The sequence below is a fragment of the Musca domestica genome, unplaced genomic scaffold, assembly GCF_030504385.1.
Source record: "Musca domestica strain aabys unplaced genomic scaffold, Musca_domestica.polishedcontigs.V.1.1 24, whole genome shotgun sequence".
In the NCBI taxonomy this organism is placed as follows: Eukaryota; Metazoa; Arthropoda; class Insecta; order Diptera; family Muscidae; genus Musca; species Musca domestica.
In genome coordinates this window covers 4,799,742-4,827,508 of record NW_026712272.1, presented here as the reverse complement: position 1 = coordinate 4,827,508, position 27,767 = coordinate 4,799,742, and the positions used below count along the sequence as shown (strand labels likewise).

The window sequence follows — 27,767 nt, the reverse complement described above, 5'->3', positions numbered from 1 at the left end:
TGTAGAAAAATATCACAGCGATATATCATTCCGTATTGAGCAAAAATATATTACCGGTGATATATTTTTCCCCGTATAGAAGAAAAATGTGATATATTTTTCCGTATAGGAAAAGAATATCACTGTGATATATTTTTCCTGTATAGAAAAATATGTTACTGTGATATATTTTATTTTCTGTATAGAAGAAATATATCACTGTAATATATTTTTCCGTATAGAAAAAATATATCACTCTGATATGTTTTTCCGTATAGAAAAAATATATCACTGTGATATGTTTTTCCGTATAGAAAAAATATATCACTGTGATGTGTTTTTCCGTATAGAAAAAATATATCACTGTAATATGTTTTTCCGTATAGAAAAAATATATCACTGTGATATTTTTTTCTTGTATAGAAAAATATATCACTGTGATATATAAAAAAAATATATCACTGTGATATATTTTTCCGTATAGAAAAAAATATATATCACTGTGATATATTTTTCCGTATAGAAAAAAATATATATCACTGTGATATATTTTTCCGTATAGAAAAAAATATATATCACTGTGATATATTTTTCCGTATAGAAAAAAATATATATCACTGTGATATATTTTTCCGTATAGAAAAAATATATCACTGTGTTATATTTTTTCCGTATAGGAAAAGTATATCACTGTGAAGAAATTTATCATTGTGATATATTTTTTCCCGTATAGAAGAAACATGTCTTTGTGATATATTTGTTGAAGAAATATATCACTGTGATACATTTTTTCCTGTGATATATTTTTTTCTGTGTATTTGTCACACATTTCCATAATTCTAACGGCTAGCGCCTTTGATTGAAACAAGGCTATTATTTAATTGAAATTCCCCGAGTGGCCATAAAACGCTTAGCCAGCCAACCAACCATCCAAACAGCTGCCGTTGCTGCGACTCAACATATACACAATTATCGAATTACGCATTAGGAAATTTTGCTAACGTCGCCACATTCTAAAACTTATATACGTTTCAATATTTACCGCCGACTCTACGATTTTAGATAGGGTGGGCCAAACCAAAAACGAACGGCATTTCATTCACAATTTGCCATGGAGACAACAGTCTCAGGGGTGGAAGCGCACGTGAAATGTGGAATGTTGTGACTACGAAGTAGTGATTCCCGAACCATTTCCCATTCCCAACAACTTCTAGTCATTTAACTTTTGCCAAGCGCACAAGCAAAAACAAAAAATACTATTACGCATCAAATGTGGGCTGGCTTTCAAGAGAACTTAGACAACAACAAAGCAAACAAAAACAACATGTTTACTTCCTATTTTGAAATTCTAGGAAATAGGTTGGCGAACATAAGTTTTAATTATATTTTTTCTTCTCGGAACCCCCCTCTGAGTGTGTGTGCCCGTCCGTCCGTCTGTATTCACCATGCCAGTCATGGCGTTGTATCGAAAAGACACCAAGTCTATTGTAAAATTCTGAATTATGTCGCGTGCCTTCGACGAAAGTGAAAAGCCGACAGACATTGAAGACAAGTTGCCTTGTCACACACGTGCTGCGCCGAGTGTCATTCTCACTTTATGCTATGCCAGACAGAAGAATATATGCTAACGAAAAACCTATTAACGACTTGGAGCAAGTCATTGTTGGGTATTATTAGCATAGATCATAATTATGCGAAGGAAGGGGTGATAGGAAGACAGGTAGGTGGGGAGTGAGAACACAACCCTAAGGGGGAACTTCATTAGCTTCAATATGAACTGAAACTAATTTCTGATAGTCAACGATTAGTGCCTTGAAACTCGTCTAAGAAATATTCTCAAAAAATCCGGTATTAGTGCCTTGTAGTCGTCGAATAATATTCTTTGAAAATCCACGCTGGTTGGCCAGTATTATCTGCTCAAAAAAATAGTTTTTTTTTTTAACAATTTTCGATTAGTATCCTGGAGGTCCTCTCAATCCACGATTATTGTCCTGGAAATCTTTCAGAAATATTTTTTAAAATTTAACTATTATTGGCCTGAAGGTTCCCTAAAACAATTTCTAAATAACCACGATTCTTGGCCTGGGTTGCTCTTAAAATATTTTTAAAAATTCAAAATTATTCTCTTAGAGGACCCTTAAGAAATGCCGGATGGTCCTCTTTAAGTATTTTTAATTTTTTTTTTATTTTTTTAATTTTTTCAAAATTTCCTCGATTATTAGCCTGAAAATTTCATAAAAAATCCACGATAATTACTTTGAAGGAGGCACAACCTCGACGTCCTCTCAAAATATTCCTTAAAAATGCACCATTATTAGTCCGAAGTTCCTCTAAAAATATTCTCGAATAATCCTCTGCTTTGCATCAGAAAGTCCTTCAATTTTTTCTTAAAAAAATTCACGATTGTTGTGGATTGAGGACCCCACCTCTCAAAATATTCGTTAAAACTCGACGATTTTTGGTCTGAAGGTCCCCTTGAAAATATTCTTTGAAAATCCACGTTTATTGTTTTCCTGAAGATTCTTTTGCAAATATTTTTTAAAAAATCCACGAATATTGGCCAGAAGGTCATCTCTTTAAAAATTCACGATTATTGTCCGGTCGAAAATATTCTTAAAAATTCAGGTTTATTTACCTCAAGGGCCTTTCGAAAATATTCTTTGGAAATCCTCGTCTATTGACCTGAAGGTCCTCTCGAAAATATTCTCTAAAAATCCACGTCTATTAACCTGAAGGTCCCCTAGAAAATTTTTATTAAAAATCCACGATTATTGGCCGGAAGCTCCTCCCGAAAATATTCTCTAAAAAATCCACGTCTTTTAACCTGAAGGTCCCCTCGAAAATATTATTTTAAAAATCCAAGATAATTTACCTGAAGGCCATCGAAAATATTCCTTGAAAATCCTCGTCTATTGACCTGAAGGTCCTCTCGAAAATATTCTCTAAAAATCCACGTCTATTAACCTGAAGGTCCCCTCGAAATATTATTCTAAAAATCCAAGATAATTTACCTGAAGGTCCATCGACAATATTCTTTAAAAATCCAAGTCTATTGATCTGAAGGTCCCTTAGAAAATTTTTATTAAAAATCCACGATTATTGGCCGGAAGCTCCTCCCGAAAAAATTCTCAAAAAATTCACGACTATTGACCTGAAGGTTTCCTCGAAAATATTCTGTAAAAGTCAACTTCTATTGATCTGATGGTCCCCCCAAAAATATTACTAATTTCAAATATATACCTAGTAAATATATACCTAATTTCCGATTATTGGCCTGAAGGTCCCCTCGAAAATATTCTTTGAAAATCCTCGTCTATTGACCTGAAGGTCCCTTAAAAAAATGTTATTAAAAATTCACGATTATTGGCCGGAAGTTCCTCCCGAAAATATTTTTTAAAATCCACGATTATTGGACTGAAGGTCCTCTCGAAAATATTCTCTACAAATCCACGTCTATTAATCTGAAGGTCCCCTCAAAAATATTATTTTAAAAATCCAAGATAATTTACCTGAAGGTCCATCGAAAATATTCTTAAAAATCCACGATTATTGACCTGAAGGTGCCTTCGAAAATATTCTCAAAAATTCACGATTATTGATCTGAAGGTCCCCTCGAAAATATTCTTTGAAAATCCACGATTATTGGCCTAAAGATCCCCTCGAAAGTATTTTTTAAAAATCTACGATATAGAACTGAAGGTCCTCTCGAAAATATTATTTGAAAATCCACGGTTGTTGGCCTGAAGATCCTTCCAAAAATATTTTGTAAAAATCTACGTTTATTTGCCTGAAAGTCCTTCTCGAAAATATTCCTTAAAAACCTACAATTATTGGCCTGAAGGTCCCCTCGAAAATACTCTTAAAAAATTCAAGTCTATTGATCTGAAGGTCCACACGAAAATATTCTTTAAAAATCCACGATTATTGGCCTGATAATCACCTCGAAAATATTCTTTAAAATTCACAATTATTGTACTGAAGGTCCCCTGGAAAATATTCTGAAAAATGGGATTACTGACCTGAAGGTCCTCTCCACTAAAAATCGATCATCAAAATCCACTATTATTAACCAGGAGGTCTCCTCGAAAATATTTGAAAATCATTGATTATTGCCCCGATAGTCCTCTCTGCTGTGATTTTTCCTGAAGAATTTTTCTTGAGATATAAAATGACGTCGAATTTAATTTCGTATTTTGCGTCGTGTTTTTTACTTTCAGTTTCGTCTTTAAATGTTTATTTTTTTTCTAAAATTTTAAGCTGTTAAGTTTTAAGCTCTCTGCCATGTCTGAGCGCCACGAATAAGGGATGATTCTTTGGCTGGCTGTCCGTCCGTCTGCCTGCGCCGTCTATCGGCTGATAGACAGTTAAGACGAAAAAAGAAGAAAAGAAAATAACGTTGCAGACATTTTTATTTAAAACACCTTCTTTTTGTGCCCCAAACAAACGAACAAAACCACAAACGTCTTGAGCTATTTACTTTGCTTGTGTGTGTGTAAGAGACAGAGAGAGAGGGAGAGAGAATGGCTCCTTTAGTCCTTCCTAAGACAGCATGGTGGTGCTGTTGTCTGCTGCCAGATATTTTGTTCCGTTGTTTCATTGTTCTGTTCTTTTTGTAGTCGTCTTTCCTGTCCTCAGTGTGTTACAAATTCCTAACAAACCAGCCAAGACGATAGTCGAGGGAGGAGATGATGGTGGGTGGGAGGTAGTGCGGCTGCCAGGCTTGTTGACGATGATATGATAGTGATGACACAGCGTTTACTTAGTCCTGTTTATTTTCGTTTAGCTTTTTGAGACCATGAGCAAATTTCCATAATTTCCATTATTATTTTTAGAAAAAAATTTACATATTTTTTTGTGAACAATATTTTTAAATTTATATTCAAAGGGGGGGGGGGAGTATAAGTTATTAATAAGTGGTGGGGAAATTTCCTTTTTTTTGATTGGAAATAGGAATAAGGAGAAGAATTTTATTTTGAGGCGGGTAAATGTTTTGGGTAGTTCTATTTAGAAAAGTATCACTTTAGGTATCCTTTTAAAATATTCTATTATTTTAAAATATTCTATTCCATTAAAAATATTCCCCAAATATTCGTTAAAATTCCACGGTTATATATGTGAAGGCTCTCAAGAAAATACGCTTTAGAATTCTATGGTTATTGTCCTGTAGGCTCCCTAAAAATATGTTTGAAAATACACAGTTATTACTCTAAAGGTCCCCTCAAAAATATTCTATAAATGCTCATAATTATTGGCCTTAATGTTGCCTAAAAATATTCTTTAAAAATCAACAACTATTGGGCTGAAGGACCCCTTAAAATATTCTAAAAAAATGCCAAAACTATTGGCATGAAGGTCCCCTAAATATCCAGGATTATTAGGTTGAAGGTCCTCTCAAAAATATACTTGAAAAATATACAATTATTACCCTGAATTTTCCCTAAAAATCCACGATTATTAACTTGAAGGTCCCATGAGAATGATTCTTTAAAATTTCACAATAATTGACCTGAAGGTCCCCTAAAAATATTGTTTTAAAATCAACGATTATCGGCTTGAAGGTCCTCTAAATATATTCTTAAAATCCTCCACATTCTTTAATTATCCACAATTATTGGCTTAAAGGTTTTCTAAAAATTTTCTTCTATTGACTATAGGTTCCTTAAAAATATTCTTCAAAAATCCATGATTGTTGTCCTGGAGATTCTCTGGAAATATTTTTAAAAAATTTAAGATTATTGGCCTGAAAGTCCCTTGGAAAATATTCTTTAAAAATCCACGATTATTGGCCTGAAAGTTCCTTGGAAAATATGCTTTAAAAATCCACGATTGTTGTCCTGGAGATTCTCTGGAAATATTTTTAAAAAATTGAAGATTATTGGCCAGAAAGTCCCTTAGAAAATATTCTTCAAAAATCCACGATTATTGGCCTGAAAGTCCCTTGGAAAATATTCTTCAAAAATCCACGATTGTTGTCATGGAGATTTTTAAAAAATTTAAGATTACTGGCCTGAAAGTCCCTTGGAAAATATGCTTTAAAAATCCACGATTGTTGTCCTGGAGATTCTCTGGAAATATTTAAAAAAAAATTAAGATTATTGGCCTGAAAGTCCCTTGGAAAATATTCTTTAAAAATCCACGATTATTGTCCTGGAGATTCTCTGGAAATATTTTTAAAAAATTTAAGATTTATTGGCCTGAAAGTCCCTTGGAAAATATTTTTTAAAAATCCCCGATGGTTGTCCTGGAGATTCTCTGGAAATATTTTTAAAAAATTTAAGATTATTGGCCTGAAAATCCCTTGGAAAATATGCTTTAAAAATCCACGATTATTGGCCTGAAAGTCCCTTGGAAAATATTCTTCAAAAATCCACGATTGTTGTCCTGGAGATTCTCTGGAAATATTTTTAAAAAAAAATTAAGATTATTGGCCTGAAAGAAAATGTTCTTTATAAATCCTCGATTATTGGCCTGAAAGTCCCTTGGAAAATATTCTTTAAAAATCCACGATTGTTGTCCTGGAGATTCTCTGGAAATATTTAAAAAAAATTAAGATTATTGGCCTGAAAGTCCCTTGGAAAATTTTCTTTAAAGATCCACGATTGTTGTCCTGGGAGATTCTCTGGAAATATTTAAAAAAAAATTAAAATTATTGGCCTGAAAGCCTCTTGGAAAATATTCTTTAAAAATCCACAATTATTGGCCTGAAAGTTCCTTGGAAAATATGGTGAAAAATCCACGATTATTGGCCTGAAAGTCCCTTGGAAAATATTCTTTAAAAATCCACGATTGTTGTCCTGGAGATTCTTTGGAAATATTTTAAAAAAATTAAAATTATTGGCCTGAAAGTCCCTTGGAAAGTATTCTTTACAAATCCACAATTATTGGCCTGAAAGTCCCTTGGAAAATATTCTTCAAAAATCCACGATTGTTGTCCTGGAGATTCTCTGGAAATATTTTTAAAAAATTTAAAATTATTGGCCTGAAAGTCCCTTGGAAAATTTTCTTTAAAAATCCACGATTGTTGTCCTGGGAGATTCTCTGGAAATATTTAAAAAAAATTAAAATTATTGGCCTGAAAGCCTCTTGGAAAATATTCTTTAAAAATCCACGATTGTTGTCCTGAAGATTCTCTGGAAATATTTAAAAAAAAATTAAGATTATTGGCCTGAAAGTCCCTTGGAAAATATGCTTTACAAATCCACGATTGTTGTCCTGGAGATTCTCTGGAAATATTTTTAAAAAAATTAAGATTATTGGCCTGAAAGTCCCTTGGAAAATATGCTTTAAAAATCCACGATTGTTGTACTGGAGATTCTTTGGAAATATTTTTAAAAAATTTAAGATTATTGGCCTGAAAGTCCCTTGGAAAATATGCTTTAACAATCCACGATTATTGGCCTGAAAGTCCCTTGGAAAATATGCTTTACAAATCCACGATTGTTGTCCTGGAGATTCTCTGGAAATATTTTTAAAAAAATTAAGATTATTGGCCTGAAAGTCCCTTGGAAAATATGCTTTAAAAATCCACGATTGTTGTACTGGAGATTCTTTGGAAATATTTTTAAAAAATTTAAGATTATTGGCCTGAAAGTCCCTTGGAAAATATGCTTTAACAATCCACGATTATTGGCCTGAAAGTCCCTTGGAAAATATTCTTTAAAAATCCACGATTGTTGTCCTGGAGATTCTCTGAAAATATTTTTAAAAAATCCTCGATTATTGGCCTGAAAGTCCCTTGGAAAATATGCTTTAAAAATCCACGATTGTTGTTCTGGAGATTCTCTAAAAAAAATTTTAAAAAAATTAAGATTATTAGCCTGAAAGTCCTTTGGAAAATATTTTTTAAAAATCCACGATTATTGGCCTGAAAGTCCTTTGGAAAATATTTTTTAAAAATCCACGATTGTTGTCCTGGAGATTCTCTGGAAATATTTTTAAAAAATTTAAGATTATTGGCCTGAAAGTCCCTTGGAAAATATTCTTTAAAAATCCACGATTATTGGCCTGAAAGTCCCTTGAAAAATATTTTTTAAAAATCCACGATTGTTGTCCTGGAGATTCTCTGGAAATATTTAAAAAAAAATAAGATTATTGACCTGAAAGTCCCTTGGAAAATATTCTTTAAAAATCCACGATATTTGTCCTGGAGATTCTCTGGACCTATAGATCCCTTTTGAAATTATTCTTTTAAACCCACAATTATTGATCTGAAGGTCCACTGAAACATTCTTTAAAAATCTAGAATTGTTGACTTGAAGTTCCACCAAAAATATTTTTTAAGAATTTACGGTTATTGGCCTGAAGGTCCTCTAAAGAAATTTCCACAAAATCCAAGGTAAGTGGCCCGAGGGTCCCCTAAAAATATTCTTAATAAATCCACGAATATTGACTAAAAGGTCCATTAGAAAATATTCTTCAAAAATCCATGATTGTTGTTCTGGAGAAAATCCAAGATTATTGGTCTGAAGATCCCCTAAAAAATATTCTTCAAAAATCCAATATTATTAACAGAAAGGTCCTCTAAAAAATTTCCGATTGTTGGCCTAAAGGTCCCTTAGAAAATATTCTTTAAAAATCCACGATTGTTGTCCTGGAGTCTTTTAAAAATATTTTTCTCAAATCTAATATTATTGATTAAATGTCCTCTCGAGAATATTCTTCAAAAAATCCACAAATATTTACCTAAAGGTCCCATAGAAAATATCCTTTGATAATCCGCGAATATTGACACATAGGACATATATTCTTCAAAAAAATCCACGATTTTCGTCCTGTGGATCCTCTAAAAATATTCTTTTAAAATCCACGATAATTGACCTGAAGGTCCCCTCAAAATATGCTTTTAAAATTCACAACTATTTGGATGAACGTCTCGTAAAAATCCAGGTTTATTGAACTGAAGGTCTTCTCAAAATAATCTTTAAAATTCCACGATTATTGGCCCGAAGGTCCCTTAAAATGTTTTTAAAAAATCCACGATTTTTGGGCTGAAGGTCTTCTAAAAAACCAGTATTATTGGCCTGAAGGCGTTTTCAAAAATTGTCTTTAATAATGCATGGTTATTGGCCCTTTCAAAACTTATTCTTTAAAAATTATTGATTTGAATGTCCACCAAAAATCCAGGATTTTTGACCTGAATGTCCCCTCAAAAGTATGCTTTGAAGGTTCCTTAAAAATATTTGGAAGTAATCCACGATTTTTGTCCTGAGAGACTGCAATTTTTTCGGAATTTTATTTCAAGCTACGTGGTTGGATGGAATGAGAGGAGTTAGGAGAAGTCTGAAAATAACCTATCCCCCCATCACTCGTACGAACTAATTGTCATCCTTTGTTGTTAAAAAGTTTTTTTAAATCCCCCAAGGCTCTGAAAATTTTTCAAATATCAAACTTTAAGGCAAAAAAATACCATTCATTAGCTGCTCCACCTCCCCTCATCCTTTCATTACTAATCCAATTAAGAAAATTTGAGACAAAAAAAATAAATTGTCACCCAGGGAAGTTTTCGCTGCTTAATTATCCTTTGTCAAGGGTTAAAGGAGAACACAAAACTTTCCATTGTCTGGCTGCTTTTGTGTGTCTGCCACCGTATCACCATTTGGCTGAGGGTAGTGTTCCATCCATTCTTTTTGCCACTTTTTGTTATTGTCCATTTGGCCATTTTTATTGATTTGTTGCATTTCAAGTACACTCGTACCCTTGCTCTCTCTCTCTCTCTCAACACACTCTCAAACTCACAAATACACTTTGACATTTCATTTCACTTTCGTCCTTCGTCGCCTGGATAATTGCATGAATTTCCGATTTGCCTTTGAGGCTTCACAAATATTGACAGGAAATAAATCCAAAAAAAGGGGGGGGGGGTTTGGGAAATGGAAGGGGAGAAGAAAATCCTTTTCGTTGTTGACGACCGTTGTGACTGACATTTTCCAAGAGTTTTTATGCGAAGTCATTCAACAATAATAGCCACAAATTAAAATTGAACTTTGACCTTTTTTCTCACTTGCCTTGCAGAAAGTGATTTTGTAATTTTGCCATTGTTGTTTTTCTAACGAAAAAACTCCGTCCCCTGAACGGACAAATTTTTTTCTAACGAAAAAACTCCGTCCCCTGAAAGGACGAATTTTTTTCTAACGAAAAAACTCCGTCCCCTGAACGGACGAATTTTTTTCTAACGAAAAAACTCCGTCCCCTGAAAGGACGAATTTTTTTCTAACGAAAAAACTCCGTCCCCTGAACGGACGAATTTTTTTCTAACGAAAAAACTCCGTCCCCTGAACGGTCGAATTTTTTTCTAACGAAAAAACTCCGTCCCCTGAACGGACGAATTTTTTTCTAACGAAAAAACTCCGTCCCCTGAACGGACGAATTTTTTTCTAACGAAAAAACTCCGTCCCCTCATCGGAAAAATGTTTTTCTATCGAAAAAACTACCTCCCCCGAAGGGACGAATTTTTTTCGAACGAAAAAACTCCGTCCCCTGAACGGACGAATTTTTTTCTAACGAAAAAACTCCGTCCCCTGAACGGACGAATTTTTTTCTAACGAAAAAACTCCGTCCCCTGAACGGACGAATTTTTTTCTAACGAAAAACTTTGTACCCTGACCGGACGAATTTTTTTCTAACGAAAAAACTCCGTCCCCTGAACGGACGATTTTTTTTCTAACGGAAAACTTTGTACCCTGGCCGGACGAATTTTTTTCTAACGAAGAGACTCCGTTTCCTGGCCGTACGATTTTTTTTCTAACGAAAAAACTATGTCCCCTGACGTACGAATTTTTTTTTCGGTCATAAAATATTTTCACCATTTCTGAAATTTGACTGATAATCCGTCAGTCAGTCACTCCTGAGGCCTCTGTTGCCAAAACCAATCTTCCTACTTTGAAGAAGCATTGCTGAGACTAACTTTTCTTGTTCCCCTCATAAAATATTTCCCCTAACATCAACTCCAACACCAATTCAAAGTTATTGCAGATTTATTGAAATTAAGACCTTAGCATGTCCAAAATTGATTAGAACAAAAGGCAGAGGCAATTAAATCTCATTTTGTAGTTGAGCTGAAAAGAAAATGAATTTAGAGAGGTTCCACCTTTTCTCCAGCAGATTGTGTGAATAGTTAATTTTTTTCTGGCACCTCTTGCACCGCTCCTCCTCTCCTTCAGATTTTCTCTACGATACCAAATGAATATTTCATTATTTTTGTTATGGATGTTCAGTTGGCATGATTGTGGAGCAGCAATGTCAATGTCCGGATGGCATGATTTGCTTGCACCCTTAAAGACGAATTAATTCAAAAACCACACCTCCTCCTCCTCCATCACCTGAGGCCCCTCTCTGTGCTATTTTTAAAAAGAAAATGTAAATATGCGATTTTGAAATCAGCATAATAATGAAATTCTTATTATAAATTATTGCCCATTTCCATGTTTTGTGAATTAATCGTTTGTTTGCGTTACGTTTACGTGAAGAACGAAATTTGCCACATAAATTATTTTCTATGTTGAGCTTTTTTTTCGCTTCTTCCATGTTTACCTTAATTCAACATCGGACATGTGCATTTATTGTTTAGGTGTTTTCCCATTCCTAGAGATGTCCCCCCCCAAATGGTATGCGTGTTACTTTGACTGGTCTGATTGCGTCCACTCCACCTCCTCTTCCTTTGTTGCTTCCAAGAAGTACTTTATTTTGCGCCATACCCAGCATAGCCTTCTAATGATGTTGTCGTGCCGTTGTAGGTTTTCTCGAATTTATAAAACAACACCAAAATGGCTTTAATCCAATCATTTAACACCTTTCGTGTTTTGAAGGGCCTACTACCTGCCACAGGCAATGTGACGCTCTCTAGGTTAAATTGTAAATGGGTTAAGTGGGAAAATTAAAAAGTAAAAATTAATTTCTAATAAAAAAAATACACAGACTCCTGGTCAAACGAAATTTTTTCTAACGAAAAAAATTCGTACGTAGCGGGATGATTTTTTCTAACACAAAAAAAATTCTAACCGCCTTAATTTGTTCCAACGAAAAAACTTCGTTCCCTGGCCGGACGATTTTTTTTCTATGGGAAAAAACTTCGTTCCCTGGCCGGACGAAATTTTTTCTATGGAAAAAACTCCGTCTCCTGGCCGAACGAAAATTCATCTATGGAAAAAAACTCCGTCCCCTGGCCGGACGAATTTTTTTCTATGGAAAAAACTCCGTCCCCTGGCCGGACGAATTTTTTTCTATGGAAAAAACTCCGTCCCCTGGCCGGACGAATTTTTTTCTATGGAAAAAACTCCGTCCAGGGGCCGGACGAAATTTTTTCTATGGGAAAAAACTCCGTCCCCTGGCGGGACGAAATTTTTTCTATGGGAAAAAACTCCGGACAAATTATTTTCTATGGAAAAAACTTCGTCCCCTGGCCGGACGAAATTTTTTCTATGGAAAAAACTTCTTCCCCTGACCGGACGAAATTTTTTCTATGGAAAAAACTTCGTCCCCTGACCGGACGAAATTTTTTCTATGGAAAAAACTTCGTCCCCTGACCGGACGAAATTTTTTCTATGGAAAAAACTTCGTTCCCTTGCCGGACGAAATTTTTTCTATGGAAAAAACTCCGTCCCCTGGCCGGACGAAATTTTTTCTATGGAAAAAAAAAACTCCGTCCCCTGGCCGGACGAAATTTTTTCTATGGAAAAAACTTCGTCCCCTGGCTGGACGAAATTTTTTCTATGGAAAAAACTTCGTCCCCTGGCTGGACGAAATTTTTTCTATGGAAAAAACTTCGTCCCCTGGCCGCACGAAATTTTTTCTATGGAAAAAACTTCGTCCCCTGGCCGCACGAAATTTTTTCTATGGAAAAAACTTCGTCCCCTGGCCACACGAAATTTTTTCTATGGAAAAAACTTCGTCCCCAGGCCGGACGAAATTTTTTCTATGGAAAAAACTTCGTTCCCTGGCCGGACGAAATTTTTTCTATGGAAAAAACTCCGTCCCTGGCCGGACGAATTTTTTTCTATGGAAAAAACTCCGTCCCATGGCCGAACGAAAATTTTTTCTATGGAAAAAAACTTTGTTCCCTGGCCGGACGAATTTTTTCTATAGAAAAAACTTCTAAAAACAGATGTTTTTCTATAGAAAATATTTGGGCCTCTGGACTTGACGATTTTTTTGTTCAATATTTTTTTTATTTATTTTTTAATTTTGTTACTTAGTCCCTTTTGCCTTGCCTTCCTAGCACTCTGTCTCCATGTGTATGACATATTACACTCTGCATGTTTGTCTTGTGGTACTGGTTGGCTGCCTGACTGCCTGCCAGTATTTAGGGTTTCAAATAACACCCACCTGACCCTAAACGATTATTATAATCCTCATAAATCTTTGTCGTACTTTGGTGCCGTCCGTTTTCCGTTGACTGCCATTAAAAGTGGCAACCAACCAGTCGAGGTTTTTAGTTACACCAGTCCCATGAACCCCAACCAAAACACACACACAAGCTTACAAATTTGCAACACGAATTGACATTCTCATCTAATGTAAACACGCCAACTCATACACACACACATACACCGACATACCTTCAGGTTTTCTCAACCATTTCCATTCCAAGTAGACAGGAAAAGAAGTTAAAAGAAAAGCTTAGGGGAAAATCGAAAATGACATGGAAGAGGGGAGAGGGGGGAAGCAGAGGACCCCAATGTCACAGGGCGGAGAGGGTGGTTGGTGATGGGTGTCAGACCCAACCAGCCGCCGTCTACTTTATCGACAAAAGAGAAATGACTATTTGTGGTTGTTTTGTGTTATTTTCCAGCTGAGTTGTCGTTGTTGTTGCTGTTGTTATTCGAAACTTGACTTGTTATTGTTGTTATTGTCGAGAGGTGTTATTATAATTTGCTCTGGTTGTTGTTCTTGTCTTTGGTTGAGTGAATGGTGGCGGCTTCGCTGTCAACGTCACCGGTAAATGTTGGCATTGCATGGCCCGTCTATGTTTCCATTATTGGGGGTTCCCGCCCTCAGACCTCCAGCCACCTCTTTGCCTACTCTGTCTCTCTCTCTCTCTCTTTGACACGGTCTCGTAAGTCGTTGTCGTGTGTAATTGCTGTCATGTTAAGTTGTTGCTGGCGTCGTTGTTGTTGTTGTAGCTCTTGTTATTATTGTTGTTCAGTAATTCCTTTATTTTCGTGCTTAACATTTAATCGCTTCTTGACGGGTTCTTATTTAAATGTTTCTACTGCATTTGAATATTAGATTGCCATGGCGGCGGCAACGGAATGGAATGGCATGGAGAATGCAATTGTGAGGAGGTGGGTATGAAAGGAACTGGGAACCAGGATCGAGATTTTTTTCTTTAGGAAAAATACTTCGTCAGACCCAGAGGCTGGAGATTTTTGTCTATTAAAAATAAACTTTGTCCTGTGGTCGGACGAATTTTTTTCTATAGAAAAAACTTTGTCCTGTGGTCGGACGAATTTTTTTCCATAGGAAAAACTTTGTCCTGTGGTCGGACGAATTTTTTTCTATAGAAAAAACTTAGTCCTGTGGTCGGACGAATTTTTTTCTATAGAAAAAACTTAGTCCTGTGGTCGGACGAATTTTTTTCTATAGAAAAAACTTAGTCCTGTGGTCGGACGAATTTTTTTCTATAGAAAAAACTTAGTCCTGTGGTCGGACGAATTTTTTTCTATAGAAAAAACTTAGTCCTGTGGTCGGACGAATTTTTTTCTATAGAAAAAACTTAGTCCTGTGGTCGGACGAATTTTTTTCTATAGAAAAAACTTAGTCCTGTGGTCGGACGAATTTTTTTCTATAGAAAAAACTTAGTCCTGTGGTCGGACGAATTTTTTTCCCCTTAGTTATTGAAAAAAATTAAAATTTGTCGCACAGTGTAATTATTATAAAAATGCCCATTGGCAAATCATCATCATCCAAAAAATGTCATTGACATTTACCAAAAACGATACAAGTCATTTTTTAATTATAGCCAAGTTTAAGAAGTTGACGATGCTGACAATGGGTAGTAGCATGACCTCAATTAAATTAGATACCAAAAAAAAGTTAAATAAACAATCCGCCTGTCTGTCTGTCAGGCAACCGAAATTATTAATCCACACCAAACAACCAACCAACCACTTGGCCTGGCCTGGCCCCACAGCCATAATTTGTCTACAATAATCTGATGATGATGATGTAGAAAGAGGAGGGAACCTGAGAGGGGGAGTACGGCCAAGCCGTCATCGGCTTTATGGTGTAGGTTTCACGTTTAACTACGAATTCGCTTTGGTGTCGATGGCATTTAATAATGTTGGCTAAGGTTTAGGAATTGTTATGGCGCCGTGACTGTCGGCCCAGTGTTGATGAAACTGTGTTTTGTCAAACAAATCAATCAGCAGCAACAACAGTAACACCATCATCTAATTGGCATTTAATTTCAATGGAAATTTATGTCTACTAGAAGTGAATTCTTATTTAAATAACACTAACAGATATTTGCCAGTCACTCGCTCACAAGGAGATAGAATAAAAATTACGGAAAAATCGTCCACCCACAGGACCAAGTTTTTTTCTATATAAAAAAATTCGTCGGGACGCAGGACCAAGTTTTTTCTATAGAAAAAATTCGTCCACCAACAGGACGAAGTTTTTTCCATAGAAAAAAAATTTTTTCTATAGAAAAAAATTCGTCGTCCGGCCGCAGGACCATGTTTTTTCTATAGAAAAAAATTCGTCGGGCCGCAGGACCAAGTTTTTTCTATAGAAAAAAATTCGTCGGGCCGCAGGACCAAGTTTTTTCTATAGAAAAAAATTCGTCGGGCCGCAGGACCAAGTTTTTTCTATAGAAAAAAATTCGTCGGGCCGCAGGACCAAGTTTTTTCTATAGAAAAAAATTCGTCGGGCCGCAGGACCAAGTTTTTTCTATAGAAAAAAATTCGTCGGGCCGCAGGACCAAGTTTTTTCTATAGAAAAAAATTCGTCGGGCCGCAGGACCAAGTTTTTTCTATAGAAAAAAATTCGTCGGGCCGCAGGACCAAGTTTTTTCTATAGAAAAAAATTCGTCGGGACGCAGGACCAAGTTTTTTCCATAGAAAAAATTTCGTCCGACCACAGGACGAAGTTTTTTCCATAGAAAAAATTTCGTCCGACCACAGGACGAAGTTTTTTCCATAGAAAAAATTTCGTCCGACCACAGGACGAAGTTTTTTCCATAGAAAAAATTTCGTCCGACCACAGGACGAAGTTTTTTCCATAGAAAAAATTTCGTCCGACCACAGGACGAAGTTTTTTCCATAGAAAAAATTTCGTCCGACCACAGGACGAAGTTTTTTCCATAGAAAAAATTTCGTCCGACCACAGGACGAAGTTTTTTCCATAGAAAAAATTTCGTCCGACCACAGGACGAAGTTTTTTCCATAGAAAAATTTCGTCCGACCACAGGACGAAGTTTTTTCCATAGAAAAAATTTCGTCCGACCACAGGACGAAGTTTTTTCCATAGAAAAAATTTCGTCCGACCACAGGACGAAGTTTTTTCCATAGAAAAAATTTCGTCCGACCACAGGACGAAGTTTTTTCCATAGAAAAAATTTCGTCCGACCACAGGACGAAGTTTTTTCCATAGAAAAAATTTCGTCCGACCACAGGACGAAGTTTTTTCCACAGAAAAAATTTCGTCCGACCACAGGACGAAGTTTTTTCCATAGAAAAAATTTCGTCCGACCACAGGAGACCGCAGACCACCACAAATTTCGTCGGGCAACAGAACGAGGTTTTTTTCTATAGAAAAAATTTCGTCAGGAAGCAGGACGAAGTTTTTTCCATAGAAAAAATTTCGTCCGACCACAGGACGAAGTTTTTTCCATAGAAAAAATTTCGTCCGACCACAGGACGAAGTTTTTTCCATAGAAAAAATTTCGTCCGACCACAGGACGAAGTTTTTTCCATAGAAAAAATTTCGTCCGACCACAGGACGAAGTTTTTTCCATAGAAAAAATTTCGTCCGACCACAGGACGAAGTTTTTTCCATAGAAAAAATTTCGTCCGACCACAGGACGAAGTTTTTTCCATAGAAAAAATTTCGTCCGACCACAGGACGAAGTTTTTTCCATAGAAAAAATTTCGTCCGACCACAGGACGAAGTTTTTTCCATAGAAAAAATTTCGTCCGACCACAGGACGAAGTTTTTTCCATAGAAAAAATTTCGTCCGACCACAGGACGAAGTTTTTTCCATAGAAAAAATTTCGTCCGACCACAGGACGAAGTTTTTTCCATAGAAAAAATTTCGTCCGACCACAGGACGAAGTTTTTTCCATAGAAAAAATTTCGTCCGACCACAGGACGAAGTTTTTTCCATAGAAAAAATTTCGTCCGACCACAGGACGAAGTTTTTTCCATAGAAAAAATTTCGTCCGACCACAGGACGAAGTTTTTTCCATAGAAAAAATTTCGTCCGACCACAGGACGAAGTTTTTTCCATAGAAAAAATTTCGTCCGACCACAGGACGAAGTTTTTTCCATAGAAAAAATTTCGTCCGACCACAGGACGAAGTTTTTTCCATAGAAAAAATTTCGTCCGACCACAGGACGAAGTTTTTTCCATAGAAAAAATTTCGTCCGACCACAGGACGAAGTTTTTTCCATAGAAAAAATTTCGTCCGACCACAGGACGAAGTTTTTTCCATAGAAAAAATTTCGTCCGACCACAGGACGAAGTTTTTTCCATAGAAAAAATTTCGTCCGACCACAGGACGAAGTTTTTTCCATAGAAAAAATTTCGTCCGACCACAGGACGAAGTTTTTTCCATAGAAAAAATTTCGTCCGACCACAGGACGAAGTTTTTTCCATAGAAAAAATTCTTCGGGCCACAGGACCAAGTTTTTTCTATAGAAAAAAATTCGTCCGGCCACAGGACCAAGTTTTTTCTATAGAAAAAAATTCGTCCGGCCACAGGACCAAGTTTTTTCTATAGAAAAAAATTCGTCCGGCCACAGGACCAAGTTTTTTCTATAGAAAAAAATTCGTCCGGCCACATGACCAAGTTTTTTCTATAGAAAAAAATTCGTCCGGCCACAGGACCAAGTTTTTTCTATAGAAAAAATTCGTCCGGCCACAGGACCAAGTTTTTTCTATAGAAAAAAATTCGTCCGGCCACAGGACCAAGTTTTTTCTATAGAAAAAAATTCGTCCGGCCACAGGACCAAGTTTTTTCTATAGAAAAAAATTCGTCCGGCCACAGGACCAAGTTTTTTCTATAGAAAAAAATTCGTCCGGCCACAGGACCAAGTTTTTTCTATAGAAAAAAATTCGTCCGGCCACAGGACCAAGTTTTTTCTATAGAAAAAAATTCGTCCGGCCACAGGACCAAGTTTTTTCTATAGAAAAAAATTCGTCCGGCCACAGGACCAAGTTTTTTCTATAGAAAAAAATTCGTCCGGCATCAGGATGAAGTTTTTTCTATAGAAAAAAATTCGTCCGGCCACAGGATGAAGTTTTTTCCATAGAAAAAAATTCGTCCGGCCACAGGATGAAGTTTTTTCCATAGAAAAAAATTCGTCCGGCCACAGGATGAAGTTTTTTCCATAGAAAAAAATTCGTCCGGCCACAGGATGAAGTTTTTTCCATAGAAAAAAATTCGTCCGGCCACAGGATGAAGTTTTTTCCATAGAAAAAAATTCGTCCGGCCACAGGATGAAGTTTTTTCCATAGAAAAAAATTCGTCCGGCCACAGGATGAAGTTTTTTCCATAGAAAAAAATTCGTCCGGCCACAGGATGAAGTTTTTTCCATAGAAAAAAATTCGTCCGGCCACAGGATGAAGTTTTTTCCATAGAAAAAAATTCGTCCGGCCACAGGATGAAGTTTTTTCCATAGAAAAAAATTCGTCCGGCCACAGGATGAAGTTTTTTCCATAGAAAAAAATTCGTCCGGCCAAAGGATGAAGTTTTTTCCATAGAAAAAAATTCGTCCGGCCACAGGACGAAGTTTTTTCCATAGAAAAAATTTCGTCCGACCACAGGACGAAGTTTTTTCCATAGAAAAAAATTCGTCCGACCACAGGACGAAGTTTTTTCCATAGAAAAAATTTCGTCCGACCACAGGACGAAGTTTTTTCCATAGAAAAAATTTCGTCCGACCACAGGACGAAGTTTTTTCCATAGAAAAAATTTCGTCCGACCACAGGACGAAGTTTTTTCCATAGAAAAAATTTCGTCCGACCACAGGACGAAGTTTTTTCCATAGAAAAAATTTCGTCCGACCACAGGACGAAGTTTTTTCCATAGAAAAAATTTCGTCCGACCACAGGACGAAGTTTTTTCCATAGAAAAAATTTCGTCCGACCACAGGACGAAGTTTTTTCCATAGAAAAAATTTCGTCCGACCACAGGACGAAGTTTTTTCCATAGAAAAAATTTCGTCCGACCACAGGACGAAGTTTTTTCCATAGAAAAAATTTCGTCCGACCACAGGACGAAGTTTTTTCCATAGAAAAAATTTCGTCCGACCACAGGACGAAGTTTTTTCCATAGAAAAAATTTCGTCCGACCACAGGACGAAGTTTTTTCCATAGAAAAAATTTCGTCCGACCACAGGACGAAGTTTTTTCCATAGAAAAAATTTCGTCCGACCACAGGACGAAGTTTTTTCCATAGAAAAAATTCTTCGGGACGCAGGACCAAGTTTTTTTCTATAGAAAAAAATTCTTCGGGACGCAGGACCAAGTTTTTTCCATAGAAAAAAATTCGTCGGGACGCAGGACCAAGTTTTTTCCATAGAAAAAAATTCGTCCGGCCACAGGACCAAATTTTTTCTATAGAAAAAAATTCGTCCGGCCACAGGACCAAGTTTTTTCTATAGAAAAAAATTCGTCCGGCCACAGGACCAAGTTTTTTCTATAGGAAAAAAATTCGTCCGGCCACAGGACCAAGTTTTTTCTATAGAAAAAAATTCGTCCGGCCACAGGACCAAGTTTTTTCTATAGGAAAAAAATTCGTCCGGCCACAGGACCAAGTTTTTTCTATAGGAAAAAAATTCGTCCGGCCACAGGACCAAGTTTTTTCTATAGGAAAAAAATTCGTCCGGCCACAGGACCAAGTTTTTTCTATAGAAAAAAATTCGTCCGGCCACAGGACCAAGTTTTTTCTATAGAAAAAAATTCGTCCGGCCACAGGACCAAGTTTTTTCTATAGAAAAAAATTCGTCCGGCCACAGGACCAAGTTTTTTCTATAGAAAAAAATTCGTCCGGCCACAGGACCAAGTTTTTTCTATAAAAAAAAATTCGTCCGGCCACAGGATGAAGTTTTTTCCATAGAAAAAAATTCGTCCGGCCACAGGATGAAGTTTTTTCCATAGAAAAAAATTCGTCCGGCCAAAGGATGAAGTTTTTTCTATAGAAAAAAATTCGTCCGGCCAAAGGATGAAGTTTTTTCCATAGAAAAAAATTCGTCCGGCCACAGGATGAAGTTTTTTCCATAGAAAAAAATTCGTCCGGCCACAGGATGAAGTTTTTTCCATAGAAAAAAATTCGTCCGGCCACAGGATGAAGTTTTTTCCATAGTAACAAATTCGTCGAGGATCTGTGATACTATTTCTCTTTAGGAAAAAAAATCGTCAATCTGGAGCCGGAGGAACGCTTTTTCTCATCAAAATCTCATCGGAACTCCATTGTTTTCCTTGTCATTGTTTGTTTATGTTCAAGTGTCAAATAAGAGCCACTGGAGTATCAGGTTTTAATGTTTACAAATCTCATACAATTAGCTGCTCTACATTGTATCCTCGCTTCCTCTTTGTGAGCGTTTTTTTTTGTTTTTGTTTTAAATATGTAAACAAAGTTTAAACTTTGTTTACCCAACTTCAACTCCACTGTGAAGTAGTACTGTGTGTTTTGTTTATGTCACAACAGATGTCACAATGTTGACAAATAAACATCAGACGAATCAATGAATTTATGTTGATGTTCCAAGGGCAACAAAATACAGGCCGGGCTACAGATGATGGGAAATATCAAAGAGGAGGTTCTACAAAATTTTGAAAGTTTAAAAAGCTCCTATGCATAATATTTTGAGAAATGACAGATGCCAGTGATGTCAATATTTTTTAAATAATAACTGTTTTTCCTAAATAAATAAAAAGTGGTAAGAATTTTGAAAAAATAGACGTCAGATCTTCGAATACACCATACAATAGTTATTCAAAAATATGTGTCTGTGCTGTGTAAGAGAGAGAGAGAGAGAGATACAGAGTTAACAGACTAACACAAAATTGTCCCACTAATCTCTACTCTCTTTAATGAATCATTCCTAACAATGTTGCCAATGTGGCGCTTTTTATACCCTACACCACAAGGTGGTCAGGGTATTATGTCTTTGTGCATTTGTTTGTAACAGGCAAAAGGAAACGAGATAGACCCATAGTTCCTTTTGATGATCTGCATAGAATCACATTCTGAGTCGATTTATGCATGTCCGTCCGTCTGTCCGTCTGTTCATGTATTTACAGGTCGCATTTATTGCCCGATCCAGTTGAAATTTTGCACAAATCATTTGTTTGGTACAAGGGCGAACCCTATTGAAATTGGACATAATCGGTCAACATTTAGATATAGGTCCCATATATATCTTCGTCCGATTTGCCTTTTTTTGTGCACCAAACGTGTAATATCAGCCTGAATTGTATGGAATTTTGCACATGCACCCAAATTAGGGCTGAAAATAAGTATGCCAAATTTGATCGAAATCGATTGAGATATAGCTATAGCTCCCATATATATATTGTTCATCCGATTTGTTATTTTTGCCCTCTGCAGCCGTAATATGCACTCTGCAACAACAATATTTGGGGAAATATATCAAATACAGCTCAGAAATACATTTGCTAAATTTTATCGAGATCGGTTCAGATTTGGATTTAGCTCCCATATATAACTTCGTCCGATTTACCTTTGATTGTGCACCAAACGTCTAATATTTGCCCAAATGGGATGAAATTTGGCACTTACGACCGAATTGAGTCTAGAAGCTAGTATGTCAAATTTGGTGAAGATCGGTTCAGATATAGCTATAGTTCATCCGATTTGTTATATTTGTTACCCACAACCGTAATATGCACTCCGTAACAACGATATTCAGGGAAATATATCAAATATAGCTCAGAAATATCTTTGCTAAATTTTATCGAGATCGGTTCAGATTTGGATATAGCTCCCATATATATCTTTTTCCGATTTCAAATTAATTGTGCACCAAATGGGCAATACAATTCCGAATTTAAAAGATACAAATACTTCGGCATATTTAGTCCTTTGAACTTTAAATTAAAATTATAATCATAGCGTGTATGATTGAATTCTCCCATAAAAACTTTTAATTGTTATGTGGAGCTCTACTAAATTAGCAAAGTGGTGTAGGGTATCATAAAGTCGGCCCCGCCCGACTTTAAGACTTTCTTTACTGGTTTCTAATAATTTTTTTCAATACAAATCGGTAAATATAGTTGGGTGTGTGTGAGCGAAATAGAGTTAACTGTCACAAAGTTTGTTCATGTATACGCTAACAATGATGTCATTGTAGCGTTTTTTCTTTTTATAAGATTTGTCAATATTTTTTGTCTTAAAATATTACTTAATTGAAATTGTTTTCTTTTATTTTCAGTGTTTGGATTAAGTTATTTCATCAACAGTAAAAAAAATTAAATCACAAATTCCAAGCTCAAGGTAAGTGCAATTTTATAATAAACCATTAATTGCCATTGAATTCAAAGCAAAAAATCACCATACACTACACACCATTTACCATTACACTACTTTACACATTTTCATTCTTTCACTCTTTTTACATGATTTTCATACTCATTAATTTCACCCAACTCTTGTCAAAATTTTAGAATAAAACAAAATTAATTTTTTGTTATGAGAAAAAAAATATTTAAAAAATTTTATTTATAAAATTCTCAAATGGGACTATAAATCTAATGTCATTACAAATTAATAAATAAATAATAAAAACGAACTTAAAAAACGCTAAATTGACAATATTTTCAAGGGAGTTGTAAAACCCTAACAGAAATTGGTTTAACTTTAAGTTGGCAAATGCTCATGCTTGACCCTACAGAGCAGGGTCCGGACATACATATTACGGATCTATATTGAGTTAAATATATTCAATAAAATTAAAAATACTATAATAACAGCAAAAAGGGGTCCAATTTGGAATAACCACAACCATAATTATCCATAATTATTAATCCATACATTTATCCATAATTATTAATCCATACATTTATCCATCCATCCATAAGCACCCGATTATCTTCCACACAAGATCTGGTTTGAAAATGCGATATTTCGACTCACTTCTTCTGATACCTCCCACACAAAGAGGTCCGATTTTTTCAAACATGGCATGTCCCCATATTTTTATCAGCACAAGATCTGGTGTGAAGCCGGAATGTGTTGGACTATTCCTTTTGGTACCTCCCTCACAAAGGGGTCAACACAAAGCGCTCAAAAATGCGAATTAAGCATCCGATTCTTTTAAAACTTCACACATTCCAATATCTCTACAAACACAGAATCTGGCATGGAAATGAGATTTTTGGACCACTGCTTCTGGTGCCTCTCTCACAAACGGGGTCATAATTTTGATTAACCGAAACGCGCATAAAATGCGAAATAAGCTTCCCTACCTCTTCAAACTTTACTCATCCCAGTATTTCCACAAACAAAACATTTCGTATGAAGAACAAATAGATCGGACCACTCCTTCTGGTACCTCCTCCACAACGTTTTGAATGACCGAAACACAAATAAAATGCGAAATAAGCATCCGACTCTTATAAAATTTTACGCATGTTAATATGTCTAAAAGCGCAAGATCTGATGTTAATATGGAATTTATCGGTCCACCCCTTCTGGTACCTTTCCCATAAAGGGTTCAACATTTTGAATACCCGTAATCATCATAAAACGCGAAATAAGCATCCGAATCTTTTTAAATTTTACACATCTCAATATTTCTACCAACAGAAGATCTAATGTGAAAATGGAATTTATCCGCCCACTCTTTTTGGTACCTCTTCCACAAAAGGGTCAAAATTTTGAATAACCGTAATCCTCATAAGAAGCGAAATAATCATTCGACTCTTTTAAAAATTTTGCACATCTCAATATTTCTACCAACACAAAATCTGGTATGAATATGAAATTTATGGGCCCATTGTTTCTGGCACCTCCCCCACTATGGGGTGAAAATTTTAAATAACCAAAACGCTCATAAAATTCGAAATATGCATCCCATTCTCTTCAAACTTTACATATCCCAATATTTCAACCAACGCAAGATCTGATGTTAATATAGAATTTATCGGCCCACTCCTTCTGGTACCTCCTCCACAATGGGGTCAAAATTTTGTATAACCAAAATGCTCATAAAATTCGAAATAAGCATCCCATTCTCTTCAAACTTTGCACATCCCAATATTTCCACTAACGCAAGATCTGATGTTAATATAGAATTTATCGGCCCACTCCTTCTGGTACCTCTCTCACAAATGCGTCAAATTTTTGAATAACCGTAATCCTCGTGAAAAGCGAAATAAGCACCCCATTCTCATCAAACTTTGCATATCCCAATATTTCTTGCAGCACAAGATCTGATTTCAAGATGGAAGATATCAGCCCACATTTTACGCTACCTCTCCCACAAAGAGGTCAAAATTTTGAATAACTAAAATACTCATCAAAGGCGAAATAAGCATCCCATTCTCTTCAAACTTTGCACATCCCAATATTTCCACCAACACACGATCTAATCTGATCTTGATCTTTGAAACTTATTACGTGCTGGACGCTATTTTTCAAAGGTATTCAGTAAGGGTAAAACCCCCTCAGAAATTTGTTGGCCATATTATAGGACTTTGTAAACCAGACTTTTCCTAGGTCATAAAAAATCTGTTTCAGACGTTCTACCTATATAAGTTAATTTTAATATATATTATATTCATATTATTTTTTTTTTTTTTCAAAATCATGAAAATAATAACAGTTAAACATTTTAAGGTGATTTTTTTCCTTTTTAAAAAGTTGTCAACATTGTTTCCTGGATATAAAGTGGCATTAGCCCTGAAACCGGTGATCCTTTGTTTTAATTTTGTTATTTGTTGGTTGACAAGGAGAGAATTTGCCCATTTTTCTTCTAATAAATCTATTTCAAACGAATTGAATGTTTTTCGTTGTAACAAATATGCGAATAAACGATAGTAATGATAATATTTATAATGGAGTCTACAATTGAAAAAATTGATTATAAATATTTTCTTGACTTTATTTATACATATATTTTCTATCTTCGTATAGAACATTAAAAAGGACGATTTAACCTTTGGAGAGCTTAATATTGACGCTTGTGTGCAAATTATTAGTCTCTCTATTAAAAGCATTAAAAAAAAATAATGTCTAGACACCTTTTTTTAATTGATAAAAATAAATCGCGTTTTAAATTTTTAAACGTTTTTTCCCCTTTTGAAAAGTTGTCACCACTGTTTCACGGAGTATAAAGGAGTATTTGCTCCAAAAAACCGGTGCTGCTTTGTTTTTATTTTGGTCGATTTGTTGGTGTTTGTGGAGAGAGGGAGAGAGAGAAGGGGAGGCCAAATTGCCCGTTTATTATAAATATTTACAAATTACCTACCCATATTTACTACTTGTTGTTTTTATTGTCATTACACCTTTGTTATGCTCCGAGAGCATGTATTACTCACTCTCATTAAACCGTTATGGGGGGTGTAATGGGTGGGTAGTAGTAATCTGGTTATAATTGTTGATATTCACTCAGAGATAGGCAAATTCTCACACTCAACCAAACGACGGCAGCTCTCGAAACAAAAAGAAAAGGAAAAAAAAAACAAAACACGAGTAACAAATCATTCGTTTTGTTGACTTGTTGTTGTTGTTGTCGTTGTTTTGCTTTGCTTTGCGAAATATTATTATTGTTTGTTAGAGATATTTTATTATTGATTAGTTTTTAGATATTTGTTTAACATTTCGCATTTAAATACAAAAACGCCGCTTGATTTTGTTTGGTTTCTTTGTGAGCAGTGTTTTTTGTTGTTGTTCGCTTTCAATATTTGTTGTTATTGGCATCGCCAACATCACTACCGGTCTTAAACGAAACAAACGAAAAACAATCTTAGCCTCAAAGTGCGGTTGAAACCACCAACCACAACCAGTCAGACAATTTATCGATGCTTAGCTCCTGACCACCACCAGACAGACATACAGGGAGAGACGGACCCGATCCTCAGGTCTGCTTGGCTGGTCCCCCCTCCCCTCTCCGTCGATCATATTTCATATTTCTTTCGGCTTCGGTTTTCGGCTTAGCAGCGATGACAACAAATTAGATAAATATTTACATAGTCATATTCGTTGTTCGTTCGCAATAATTTATTTATTTATTCAATTTATTCTTCGTTCGTTCGTCATCGTCATTAATGTCGGCTGGGCCGTCCGTGTCAATCGTTTAAACGAGCCAGTTAAACCACCAAACATTGATAATTTGTTATTGTCGGATAGCTAAGGGAGTCATTCAGCCAGCCAGCCAGCCAATCAGCCCAGTTGTCGTATAATTAACGTGTGAATATGGGTATCGCTGTGTGTGTGTTGTGGTGCTGAATTATGGATACATACTAATCGAGATACAAGCTATTTGATTGATATTTATGTAGGTAAGTCAATAACGATATGTAAGTGGTATATAAATGGGCCAGATGTGAACAGATATGTGAGACATTATGTGAATTTTAACAAGTAATTGGGAGCCAAGGTCTTTTACGGCCCGGAGGGTTTTTAGGGGTCTTATACGGTCCTGAGAAAAAAACTGTTATAGACTAGAGGACCTTTCAGAGGCTTTTTGTGGATAAAATGCTTTAAAAGGAGTTAAGAACTTCCTTTTGGGGTCTTTTATGGTCTCTTTAAAGGTCTTCGTTAGAAAGAAGAACCTTCAGAAATCTTCGAAGATATATGACCTTTGGAAGGCTCCAAAAGACCCTTCGGACTTCTCTGCAAGGATCTTCGTTTTGAAAAAAACTCCTTAGTGGTATTTGGCGACCTCTGGCCTCTGAAAGGCTCCAAAAGACACTTCGGACTTCTTGGTTTGGATATGGTTTCCCCTATGTTTCCATGGTTAGAATACCCTTCTGAGACTTTCAACGACTCGAAGATATTTCAGAGGCTTTCTATGTCAGGAACATCTTTCTTCTTCTTTCTTCAATAGTTTGAAGATCTTTTAGATGTATTCTAGGACCTAGGGAACTTAGTGGTATTTGGCGAACTCTGGCCTGTGAAAGGCTCCAAAAGACACTTCGGACATCTCTATGTTATGGACTTCTTGGTTTGGATATGGTTTCCCCTAGGTTTCCTTGGTTAGAAGACCCTTCTGAGACTTTCAACGACTCAAAGATCTTTCAGAGGCTTTCTATGTCAAGAACATCTTTGAGATATCTTCAATAGTTTGAAGATCTTTTAGATGAATTCTAGGACTTAGAAAACTTTTCAAATGTCTTCAGAGCTAGAAAACCATCCTCAAGTCTTTTAATTCTAGAAAAGCTTTTAGACTTCTTCTATGAAAAGAAGGCTTTTATCAGGACCTGGAAGGCCTTAGAGACGCCTTGAGGCTTTAGACGGCCCGTGAGGCGTCTTTTTGCCTTACAATAACTTTCATTGTTTGCCCTAAAGTCAGAAGACCATTCACAGGTCTTCTAAGGTGAGGTTACAGATATTCTAAGGCCAGAAGCACCTCACAGATCTTTTGATTCCCGAATACCTCTC

At 35.9% G+C, this 27,767-nt stretch overlaps 1 protein-coding gene across 1 annotated transcript in view; it reads left to right on the top strand.

Annotated features, from left to right (window-relative positions):
* The window catches only part of LOC101896996 (histone-lysine N-methyltransferase trithorax), a 126,053-nt gene that overhangs the window by 14,709 nt on the left and 83,577 nt on the right, over positions 1-27,767 (top strand). Inside the window, exon 2 of the mRNA XM_059123345.1 lies at positions 22,597-22,658. The gene's annotated coding sequence lies outside the window, so the exon portion shown is untranslated. The remainder of the gene's footprint in view (positions 1-22,596; positions 22,659-27,767) is intronic.